The sequence below is a fragment of the Orycteropus afer genome, unplaced genomic scaffold (assembly GCF_000298275.1).
Source record: "Orycteropus afer afer isolate SDZICR_OR568_19922 unplaced genomic scaffold, OryAfe1.0 scaffold00609, whole genome shotgun sequence".
In the NCBI taxonomy this organism is placed as follows: Eukaryota; Metazoa; Chordata; class Mammalia; order Tubulidentata; family Orycteropodidae; genus Orycteropus; species Orycteropus afer.
Window position 1 is genome coordinate 213,656 of NW_006922196.1, and position 11,346 is coordinate 225,001.

The following is an 11,346-nucleotide window of genomic DNA, read 5'->3' on the forward strand; positions in this document are numbered from 1 at the left end:
TGGTATTCACTGTCACAAAGAATGTTTCAAGATCTATCTTGAAGTACAGTGCTGTCAGTGAGAGGATAATATCCATATGCTTCCAAGGAAGACCAGTTAATGCTACTATTATGCAAACTTACACATCAACCACCAAAGCCAAAGATGAGAAAATTGAAGATTTTCACCAACTTCTGCAGTCTGAAATTGACCAAACATACAATCAAGATGTGTTGATTATTAGTGGTTACTGGAATGCAAAAGTTGGAAATAAAGAAGAATCACTCACTGGTAGCTGGAAAATATGGCCTTGGTGATAGAAGTGTTGCTGGAGATTCCATAATAGAATTTTGCAAGACCAATGACTTGGTGGGTTTGAACTGCCAACCTTCTAGTTAGCAGTCAAATGCCTTAGGCACTAATATATCAATATCTGCAGCCAAAACAAGGCCAGGGGCTGACTGTGGAACACACTATCAACTGCTTATATGCAAGTTCAAGTTGAAGTTGAAGACAATTAAAACAAGTCCACAAGAGCCAAAATATGACCTTGATTATATCCCTCCTGAATTTAGAGACCATCTAAAGAATAGATTTGAAGCATTGAACATCAGTGACTGAAAACCAGAGGAATTGTGGGATGACATCATAGACATCATCCATGAAGAAAGCCAAAGGTCATTAAAAAGACAGAAAAGGAAGAAAAGACCCAATGTCAGAAGAGACTCTGAAACTTGCTCTTGAGCAGAAAGTAGCTAAAGCAAATGAAAGGAATGACAAGATAAAAGAGCTGAACAGAAGATTTCAAAGAGCAGCTTGGAAAGACAAAGTCAGTTAGTATAATAAAATGTGCAAAGACCTGGAGCTAGAAACCAAAAGGGAAGAACGCGCTTGACATTTCTCAAGGTGAAAGAGCTGAAGAAAAAATTCAAGCCTCGAATTGCAATATTGAAAGGTTCTATGGGCAATATACTGAATGACGCAGGAAACATCACAAGAAGATGGAAGAAATACACAGAGTCACTGTGTCAAAAAGAATTGGTCAATGTTCATCCATTTCAGGAGGTGTCATGTTCTCAAGAACCAATGGTATTGAGGGAAGAAGTTGAAGATGCACTGAAGGACTTGGCAAAGAACAAGGTTCCAGGAATTGACAGAATACCCATTGAGATATTTCAACAAACAGATGCTGTGCTGGAGGCACTCACTCATCTATGCCAAGAAATTTGGAAGATAGCTACCTGGCCATCTTACTGGAAGAGATCCATATTTGTACCCATTCCAAAGAAAGGTGATCCAACAGAATGAAAATTATCAGTCTAGTGACTTAGTGCCTAAGGCATTTGACTGCTAACTAGAAGGTTGGCAGTTCAAACCTACCAGCCACCGCTCGGAAGGAAGATTGGGCAATCTACTTCTGTAGTGATATCACCTCGGAAACCCAAGGAGGGGTCGCTATGAGTCAATCCAACTTGACGGCAGTGAGTTTGGTTTTTGTTTTTTAATCATAATATCGCACACAAGTAAAATCTTGCTGAAGATAATTAAGTACATGTTGCAGCAGTATATTGACAGAGAACTTCTAGAAATGCAACCTGGATTCAGAAGAGGATGTGGAATGAGGGATATCATTGCTGATGTTGGATGGATCTTAGTTGAAAGCAAAAAATACCAGAAAAATATTTACTTGTATTTTATTGACTATGCAAAAGCATTTGATTGTGTGGATCATAACAAATTTTGGATAACATTGAGAAGAATGGGAATTCTAGAACACATAATTGTACTCATGAGGAACCTGTGCATAGACCAGGAGGCTGTCATTTGAACAGAACAAGGGGATACTGCATAGTTTGAAATCAGGAAGGGAGTGCATCAGGGTTGTATCCTTTCACCATACTTATTCAATCTGTATGCTGAGCAAATAATCCAAGAAGCTGGACTATATGAAGCAGAGTGTGGCATCACAATTGGAGGAAGAGTCATTAACAACCTGTGATACGCAGATGATACTACCTTGTTTGCTGTAAGGGAGGATGACTTGAAGCACTTACTAATGAAGATTAAATACTATAGTTTTTAATGGATTACACCTCAACATAAAGAAAACAAAAGTCCTCACAAACGGACCAGTCAGCAGCATCATGATAAATGGAGAAAAGATTGAAGTTGTCAGAAATTTCATATCACTTGGGTCCACAATCAACACCTATGGAAGCAGCAGTCAAGAAATCAGACGACTTTTTGCAGTGGGCAAATCTGGTGCAAATGACATCTTTCAAGTGCTGAAGAGCAAAGATGTCTCTTTGAAGATTAAAGTGAGCCTAACCCAAGCCATGGTGTTTTCAGTAGCCTCATATGGATGTGAAAGCTGGACATTGAATAAGGAAGACCAAAGAAGATTTGATGCTTTTGAGCTGTGGTGTTGGTGAAGAATACTGAAAGTACAGTGGACTACCAAAAGAACTAACAAATCTGTCTTGGAAAAAGTGCAGCCAGAATATTTCTTGGAAGTGAGAATGACCAGACTTTGTGTCACCAGTTTTTGGTCATGTTGTCAGGAAGGACCATTCCCTGGAGAAGGATATCATGCTTGTTAAAGTGGAGGGTCAACAAAAGAGGAGAAGGCCCTCAATGAGATGGATGACACGATGGTTCAAAGATGGGTCCAGGTATAGCATGGATTGTGAAGCTGGCACAGGACTGGGCAATGTTTTGTTCTGTTGTACATAAGGTCATTATGAGTTGGAGCCAAGTCAACGGTACCTAACAAAAACAACATAGCCAGACTGAGCAAGAGAAAAAAATAATAGAAGCTGTAGATTACTAATATCAGGAGTGAAAAAGGAGGCATCACTGCAGGCCTTACAGACATTAAAAGGAATTGTTCTTGTTGTTAGAAGTCATCGAGTTGATTCCTGCTGCTTCATAGAGTTTTCAAGGCTGTGTGGCCTTTTGGAAGCAGATCACCTGGCCTGTCTTCAGAGGCAGTTAGTACAAGAATTCTATGAGCAACATTATGCCAAGAGAATTTACAACTTAGGTGAAATGGACTAATCATTTAAGGATACAAACAACAGAAACTCATTCAAGAAGAAATAACCTGAATTTTCCTATATCTACCAGAGAAGTTGAATTTGTGGTTAAAATCCTTTTTAAAAAGAAAATTCCAGGCTCAGGTGTGTGAAGTAGTTAATTCTACCAAATTTTTAAGAAAGAAATAATACCCATTCTCCACAAACTTCTTCAGAAAATAGAAGAGGCAGGAATACTTCCAGATACAGTTAATGAGGCCAGCATTATTCTCATGTGAGAAGTAAAGATATCACAAGTAAAAATACTTACCAAGATGACCAATATCTTTGATTGATATAGATGCAAAATATACTCAACAACATATTAGCAAAGTGAATCTAGCAGTATCTAAGAAGATACATAATGGCCAAGTGGGTTATCCCAGGAATGTAAGGCTGTATCAGATTATAAAATAAATAACCTATGTATTCCACTATGTGTTGTTATGTGCCGTTGAGCTGGACCTGACTTATAGCAACCCCTCCTTGGGTTTCCAAGGCAGTATCGCTACAAAGTAGATTGCCCCACCTTCCTTCTGAGGAGTGGCTGGTGGGTTTGAACCACCAGCCTTCTGGTTAGCAGTCAATGCCTTAGGCACTACTATGCTACCAGATAATAGAGGAGGAAAATCACAGAAGTATCTGAATAGGTGTAGAAAACCAATTAGAGAAAATTCAACATCCATTCATGTTTAAAAAAAAAAAAAAAACTATCATAAAAATAGAAACAGAAGGAAACTTCCTCAGCCTGAAAGGTGGAATATACAAAAAAATTTACAACTAACTTCACCCTTACTGATTTGAAACCAAATGCTTTCTGCCTAAGATCAGGAGCAAGGCATGGTGTTGTGGCTTTTATCATTTCTACCAACATCATACAGGAAGTTCTGGCCAGTGCAATAAGGCAAGCAAAAGAAGTAAAAAGTAAATCAGTTTCAAAGGAATGAATAAAACTGTCTTTATTTTCAGATTATATCATTGTTTACAAAATCCCCTGGCATCTACAAAAGGCTTCTAAAACTAAATAATGAGTTTAGAAGTTTAATATGCAATAATTAGTTACATTTCTGTATTATACCAATAAATGTAAAAAAGTATCATTTATAGTAGCAGCCCCCAAAATGAAATACATGTAATTCTAAAAAAAAATTATACCATGTAGGTATGCTGAAAATTCCAAAACACTGATGAGAGAAATCAAAGAAGACCGAAATTAATGTGGGGGGAACTCCCCATTGTCGAGTTGGTCCTGACACATAGCAACCCCTCCTTGGGTTTCCAAGGTGGTGTCTCTATGGAAGTAGATTGCCTAGCCTTCCTTCCAAAGAGGAGCTGGTGGGTTTGAACCACCAGCCTTCTGGTTAGCAGTCAAATGCCTTAGGCACTACACCACCAGAGCATACATTGGAAGACTCAATATTGTTAAGATGTTGATCTATAGATTCAATATAATCCAGATATAATTCTCAACAGGATATTTTATAGATACCAATAAGCTGATTCTAAAATATATATGGAAAGGCAAAAGAACTTGAATAGCCACAGATCTAAGGTAAAAATACATTCTGAAGAATTCCCAGAGATGAAGAACAAAGGACTCCTAACTTTGAGAGTAAAATACTCATAATACTTATGGTTTTAATTTATTAAAAACATGAAAATAACAAGACAGCCAGAAGTGTATGTTTTTCCCCTCCTCTGGTTTTATGGTTGTCTTCTTTGGGATGACAGATTTGCCTTGCCACTGAGGATGGACCTTAGTATAAGGATTTGACAGGTACAGAGGGATACCCTTTTTCAAGCACATTGAGAAGAAGGGCAGTGCTTGTAATGTTTTGCATTGTTTAAGTGCCACCTTATATGGGACTTTGCCTCCCCGCTAATGTCATGCAGGGGCAGAGATTGACTTTGGTGATCCAGTTCTATTTCCAGTTCTTATGTGAGAGCATTAACTTCTTACTGCTAAGGGTAACTAATAAGAACACCAAATATCTGTTGACTTAGTACCTACAGTCATTATATTCCTGTCAACTGTGGCTTTAACACTGGTTTTGGAAGTGGATTACATTATGGGATAGTGAAAATACAGCTTCTAGAGACTTGCTATTGATAAAGGTCTGACAGCAGATTTTAATTGTATAAGTGCCATACAAATAAGGCAAACAGGCATACCTCATTTTATTGTGCTTCACAGATACTGCATTTTTATTTTTATTTTTTTTAACAAATGGAAGGTTTGTGGCAACCCTGCATCAAGCAAGCCTATTGGCACCATTTTTCCAACAGCATGTGCTCACTTCATGTTTCTTTGTCACATTTTGGTAATTCTCATATTTCATACTTTTTCATAATGATATTTACACACTTAATAGAGGATAGTATAGCATAAACATAACTTTTATATACACTGGGAAACCCAAAAATTTCTGTGACTCATTTTATTGCACTATTATTTATTGCAGTGGTCTGGAATGAACCTGCAGTATCTCTGAGGTATGCCTGTAAGCCTTTTGCTCATTTTGAGATGAGGATGTAGAGGGACATATATCATGGCACACTGAAAGCCAAGATGGAACAAACAAGGCTCCTCTCCAAGGGCTGTCCTAGAGGGTGCCATGTCCACCATTCACCCCTCTGCGGAAATGTCCCTCCACAGATGTGACTGCCTGAAGCTTTGTATGACTGCAGAAGTCTTACACTCCACAGCACTTGTCATTTTATGTATTATTTGCCTATGGAAGTAACATATTCAGAAAGGAAGAAAGGAGGGAAGCAGATACCATTATCCCATCAGTCAAACACCACCACTGCCACCACCACCAGTTGTCATCAAGTTAATTCTCACTCATGGTTGACCCCATGTATGTCAGAGTAGAGCTGTGTTCCATAGGGTTTTCAGTGGCTGATTTTCAGGAAGTAGATCACCAGGCCTTTCTTCTGAGGTACTTCTGGATGGACTTGAACCTCCAACCTTTCAGTTAGCAGCCAAGCATGTTAACCATTTGCACCACCAGGGGACTCTCACTCAAAGGCAAACTTTGTTACTATTTTAATATATTTCTTCAAAACTTGTGTATATTTGTTTATTAAATTACAAGCAAAATGCTTATTCAGGGACTTTGGAATGCTTCAGGAACTGATTATGCAGGTGTATTTCAGGACTATTTATACAGAATTGTTTATAGTCAAACCAACTAAATTATATTTGAAAGGAACAAAAAAAAATGTTATCTTTATAACACGTGAGACCAGATTGAGTGGCGGCAGCAATTTGGCTGAGTCCATATCGCATGCATATGATCTGTTAACTCACTCAGCCTGTATTGTGTTCATCGAATAGCCATTTTTCATCTTTACTCTGTTATATTATTGTCTCTGCTAAGACCCACATAATGTTGTTTTTCCTCTGCCAAAGGAAAGCACAGTTCAGAATAAGGACACTGGCACTCTTGATTGTTGACAATGAGCCTTTCTTCCCAACATCTCATTAGGATGTTTTAGGACGAAAGTGATGAGCCTGGCATCAGGGTGTATTTTCTATTGATGTGTTCACTGTTATGGAATTAATTGAGGCTGGATGCAGCACCTCATTTTCTTGGTGTAGCAGGGAACCATGCTTCTCCTGTCCATTTGAATTGCTTTCCAGATGGTCTGTTGTGAAGGATTTATCTTTCATATGATTAATCAGAAGAAAAGAAGTGTAATATGTTTGCTGGCATGCTCTGTGATGCAAAACCTCCCAGCCCCCACTGCAGGGACAGTTAACTCTCCTTGGCCACATTCTTGAGCTCATCTGAGGACTTAGACCTTGAGTTATTACTGCATACACTAAAGATAGTTTTAAGGGGTCCAGGATAAAGTACTAGGAAGGGAGGACCTTCCCTAAGTATATTCTTAGGGAAACGTGATGGCATTATTTATTACACAAAAGTAGGATATTTAATAGGAGAATGGTCATTATTGCTGTTAGCTGTTGTCAAGTCAGCCCCTCAACTCAAGGTTATCCCGATCACAATGAGGTCGGACTATTGTGATCTCTTAAGGTTTTCATTAAATGATTTTTGGTAGTAGATCACCAGGCCTTTCTTCCTAGTTCACCTTAGTCTGGACCTGTTCAGCATCATAGCAACCTTCAAGTCTTCACTGATAAGATGGATGGTGGCTGAGCAGGAGGTGCACTTGCTGGAAATCAAACTTGGGTCTCCTCCATCCCCCCCAAAAAAAAACACACCCACTGCCGTCCAGTCACATCTGACTCATAGCGACCCCTCCTTGTGTTTCCGAGGCAGTATCACTACAGAAGTAGATTGCCCAATCTTCCGAGGAGTGCCTGATGGGTTTGAACCACCAGGCTTCTGGTTAGCAGTCAAATGCCTTAGGCACTACGCAACCAGAGCATAGAAGGTGAGAATTCAACCACTGAACCACCACTGCCCTCCTGTCTTGTCAGCTCGGGAAAGTTATGTGGTTATTAAAATGATACCTGTGGAGAGTTTCTAGTGCTCATCGTATTATGTTAAGAAAAAAGAGAACATAGCTTTATAGCAAAGTGTGAACCATGTGAAGGAGACACACAGAAATAAGACTAGAAAGAAATATATCAGCATTAACAGTGGCCATTTATGGAAGGAGCAGCTTTGAGTGGCTTCCATTATTCTCTATATTTCCTCTTAAAAATACCTAACAGAAAAGATTGTCATCCTTATCCCCAGGAAGTAGTGTACCTTCCTGAGTACAAAAATCTGCCCATATCAATGAGACAAATTATGTGCTAAATTCTTCACTTTGCAAGGGCTCACTCCCAATTCAGGGAGTTAGTCTCTTCACACCCTCCTACACGACAGCTGCATCCTCATAACAGTCACACTTAGGAAGGAACAATCCCTTGAAGCAGTTGCAGGTCTTTTCTTCATACTGCTGTTTATGAGTTTGCTGGACTTTGCCTCCTGTGAGGGGGTGGTAGGGGCTGTGCGGTACTTCACTTCCTGGACTAAATGGCTTCCTGGGAAAGTCACTTGTAAACTGAGGCATTGTAAATAGATCCTTCATCATTTTTTTTCAAACTCCTTGAATGCAACTATGGAGTACAGTTGTACTATGATACACATGGAGTTGCCATGAACTGGAATTGACTCAACAGCATCTGGTTTTCATTCTTCCTACATTTTTTGCCCTCCCTTCTTTCTCTCCTCCCCTTTAGACACATCTGTATCTTACCTGATCCTGGGAAGGATTTGTTCTCTGAACAACCTCTGTTCCATCGGGTGGCCCTGCCTTTGCCCCTGGGCCCAAGAGTAGAGGGATCCCCAGCCCCAGAACAGGGAGAGAAGGTTTAATACAGGATGGGCTTGAGCATCTCAGGAAGGTCCTTGTAGTTCCTGGAAGGCAGGTTGAATCCATTCTCTAGGCAGTGGGAAATTTCTAGACACCTGCAGCATCTATTTTGAGCAGAGTTTCAAGTGCAGTCCTAGGGCCACCAACGTCAGAACCATTTGTAGTACTAGGCCTGACCTTTGGTCATGGACTTGGGATCTGGGCTCCATGACTCTGCACATTTCCCAGATAGGCCTGTTGTTGTTGTTGTTGTTATGTGCCATCGAGTAGGCCTATGTCCACCAAAATGAGTGAACCATTGAGTTGGGGGAGCACCTCTTGGCCTTTCACAAGGATCTCTCCCCTTTTTACAGTCCAACCTACCCCAAACCAAATCCATCTCCATCAAATTGATACTGACTCATAATGAACCCATGTATTACAGAACTTCCCCATTGTCTTGGCTGTGATCTTTATAGAACCAGATTGCTAGGCCTTTCTTGCACTGAGTTGCTGGGTAGATTTGCACAACCTATCTTCCAGCTGAGCCCAAGCTATTTGCCCCACTCAGGGACCTACATTCCTACCTAAAGCCCTTACTGTCAAGTTGATTTTGAGTCACAGCAATCCTATAGGACAGAGTAAAACTGCCCTATCGGGTTTGCAAGGCTGTAATATTTGCATAAGCAAACTGACACATCTTTCTTCTGCAGAGTGGCTGGTAGGTTCAAAAGTACAGCTGAGCACTTTTACCATTGCACCAAGTCTCCCTCATTCCCCTATTGATTCACCTAAAATCCTATTGCAGATATGCTCACTGTGCACTCAGTCAGTGTCAATGTTATCCAACAGAAGTCACTCCCATCTACCTACTATTGGCAGAGTTCCATTTCTGAGACACGTACTTGATCAGACATTCCCCCACTTAAAATTCCATTTAAAGTTTTCCTTATTTGCCTGTTAAGCAGTTTGAAAATCTGACACTTACAATCATGCCTGTGTTGGTTACTTTCTCTTTAACCCATTTCAAAACCCTGCCAGGCAGGTGCTTCATTTCTAGTTCTTGAAGAGAGGGCATACCTCCATTAAATGTCTTTCCTGAGACCTCATAGTGAATGGAGGTTTGAATTTAATCAAGGACCTTCCATCTCATCTTAAACAGGAAGGCTCTTTGTCTTGCCTGAGCAGTGCTGGTCAGTTTAACTGTAATTTCTGCAGAGGATATAGACCTGCACTGTCTTCCTGTAGCCTGCCATGTTTCTGCTCCTTTTGTGGCATTGGAGAGACTTGGACCAGAAGCTCTGTGCAGTTGAATGCTAGAAAACTAGAAAAGAGCTGTTGTTAGCCAACTACCAACATTGTATTTAAGGGTGAAAACTTTGAAAAACAAGGGCATTCACAGTGCCCACTTGAGCCTAGGCAAAAAGAAAAATCAGTAACACCAATTCTCTCTCTTTTCTTTTTTTTTTTTTTAAGTGATGTTTTGTTCATCATGAATTTTTACATTAATTTTGTTTTAAAAAATATTGTATTTCAACCACATACACTCACACACAAGTCTAAGAATAAAACTTAGGTTTGCTTCCCAGTCATTGTACCTAATGTGCACCCACCATCCACCTGTCAGCTGAGGGTTATAATATTGCTATGAAGCCTTTAGCAGAACTTCCAAACTCAGATAGGCTAAGAAGAAAGGCCTAGTAATAATCTGTTTTTGAAAATTAGCCAGTGAAAACTCTGTGATCACAATGGTCTGATCCTCAACTGATCTTGGGGGATGGCGCCTAACTGGGCAGCACTTTGTTCTGTTGTGCATGGTGTTGCCATGAGTTGGGGGCTGATTTGATGTCAGCTAACAACAACAGCATAGCTATGATGAAAACCACAGTGCTGTTGAGAGATATTTAATACTTGAATACATGGGGAGACATTTCTTGGTGAAAAGACTCAATATTGTAAATATGAAAAATTTCTCAAAGATAATCTGTAATTTCAGGCTATCCCTGTCAAAATCTCAGTGAATTGGGGGAATTTTGATATAGTAATTCCTAAGTTACTTGGAAAATAAATATGTAAAGGTAGCTAGGAAAGATCTAAAGATAAGAATAATGAGGGAGAACTTGCCTTATTATGTATTTAAGTACACTCTAAAGTCATAGTAATTAAAATGGCATGGTACTGTTGCTGGGCAGATTGAGATGATGTAGACTAGAAAGTCCAGAAACAGACCTAAGTTTATTTAAGAATTTAGTGTATGACATGGAGGGAGACATATCATTGTGGTTTGCCTGAGTCTTAGTAGTTTCCCAAGTCATAGGACTTTCTGTGCTAAAACCAGCATAGCTGGGCAATAATAGCAAAGTTCAACAGGACAGAAAATAACAAATGCTGGTGAGGTAGCGGAGAAATTGGAACTCTTGTGCACTGCTGGTGGGATTGTAAAATGGTACAACCATTGTGGCAATTGGTATGGCGTTTTCCTTAAAAAACTGAAAATAGAAATACCAATTGACCCAGCAATTCCATTACTAGTTATATATCCTAAAGAGGTGAGAGGCAGGACATGAACAGACATATGCACACCTTTGTTCATTGCAGCACAATTCACTATCACAAAGAGATGGAAACAACCTAAATGCCCATCAATGGATGAATGGATAACCAAATTATGGTTTCTTACAATGGAATTCTGTGGTACATCAAAGAACAATGAAGCATACGTGAATCATCTCACAACATGGATGAGCCTAGGGGACATTATGCTGAGTAAAATAAGTCAATTGCAGAAGGACCAATATTGTATGAGCTCATTACTATAAAAAGACAAAGAAGGGTCTGCTTAAGGAAGGGAACTCCATGTGAATGATCAGAATTCCCAGGTGTATAGTAGAGTTGACAAGGGGCAAGGTTATGGTCATTGCTTGGTCACAGCCAGCTACCCAGAGGGACCGAGTAGTTGATCCTGTGGGCTTGGGACCAT